The sequence below is a fragment of the Lethenteron reissneri genome, chromosome 9, assembly GCF_015708825.2.
Source record: "Lethenteron reissneri isolate LAM-NWPU_2019-01 chromosome 9, ASM1570882v1, whole genome shotgun sequence".
In the NCBI taxonomy this organism is placed as follows: Eukaryota; Metazoa; Chordata; class Hyperoartia; order Petromyzontiformes; family Petromyzontidae; genus Lethenteron; species Lethenteron reissneri.
Genome location: NC_083787.1, coordinates 5,368,375 through 5,369,830, shown reverse-complemented (window position 1 = coordinate 5,369,830; position 1,456 = coordinate 5,368,375). Strand labels below are relative to the sequence as shown.

At 43.9% G+C, this 1,456-nt stretch overlaps 1 protein-coding gene across 1 annotated transcript in view; it reads right to left on the bottom strand.

Moving 5' to 3' along the window:
- Nucleotides 1-1,456, bottom strand: part of WDR59 (WD repeat domain 59) — an 82,246-nt gene that overhangs the window by 53,718 nt on the left and 27,072 nt on the right.

The window sequence follows — 1,456 nt, the reverse complement described above, 5'->3', positions numbered from 1 at the left end:
CACACGTGTCCGAGTTTCACAATGCATGCCCTGCTACGTAACTGGGAAGCCTCGTGCATTATGTTAAGCGGAGATCACAAGCAGCGCCGCAAGCTTTTCAGTATTTAATATCGCTCCTTGAGCTCCAACGCGAAGATAAGGGTTATAAGTTATTGAGGGCCCAAGCCGTGATGACAAGTACGTGCTTACATGCACTTATTGCACAGACTGTGACGTGGCTTAGTGGCGGCATGTTCGCCGATTGTTGCAGAGGTTCACGGTTCGAATCTAGCAGTTGCCCTGGTTATCACTGCAGGCGTAATAACCATGACAATACATGCCGTCAGCTTCACAGTGGACGTGCCGCCCGTGTGTCATGGTCACGCAAATTGGAATAGGCATTTGTAACCATCGTTCCCCTCCTGTGAAAACTTGGCAGAACTCTACTAACAGTCATGAGACTCAGCGAGGCTTTCCTGGGTAAACAATGCTCATAATAAGACACAAGATGGGGTGGGTTGTCGCCGCCACCACCACCCCTTGCTTACTCCTACGTGTATGATGCTTTTATACTGTAACGGGGATACTTTTCAGGGTATATATCAAACATAGCACGAATCGATTCCACGTTAAGGCTCAGACTCGCTGCGATTCATTTGGATTTGATCAACAAAGAGCAAAGCATGGCATCTGCCGTGTGCGTAATATGCCCGCTTCTCCACAGGCGATTGTCGGCTTATTATGAACATTAATTAATTAATTCTGCCAGCAGTCTACTCATCTGGAACAAAAGCGTTCCTCACTAACAAGCACCTGATCAGCGAACTTGTCTCAGTTAATACAAGCCACCCAAGTCCATTCATTACCACATTTTGTTCAAGTAAGTTTATCATAAACATTGTCAATTCCTCTTATATATATTTTCATGACAGGTGAAAAATGCTGATAATATTATTTTTTTTAAACAAGAGCAGCTGCTGCATAGGTTACCCGGAGGTGATATTGGTCATTTGTCTCCAATGGCATGGAAACGCATTTAATCCCGTAACTAAAAACACGGATCTCTGCAAACATTAAGACACACATAACGATGCTTATTTATTTCCATAACAAGGAAATAATTAAACTTGGCTTTAATTAGCACAACGAGTCAGCCCGCTTACTTATTTATGCAACTTCTTTGTGCAGCACTGACAGGCGAGAGACTTTAACATCCTGTTGACAGGGTGGCTTCAGAGACACGGAGGGAGTTTCTTTGCATTTCACAATAAGGACATTGTGGCATTATTTTTTTCAATATGGTCAATTCCCATCACGACCCCGTAAAACAACAGCCTTATAACTTGCTAAGCAGAGCGCAAAGTCCCTGAAATATACCTTATGAGTTCGATAATTCCACCGAGTGTAAAGCAAGCAAACAAACAGAATGCAACCAGGACACGTGCAAACGGACCCGGTGTCAGACACTGATGAACAC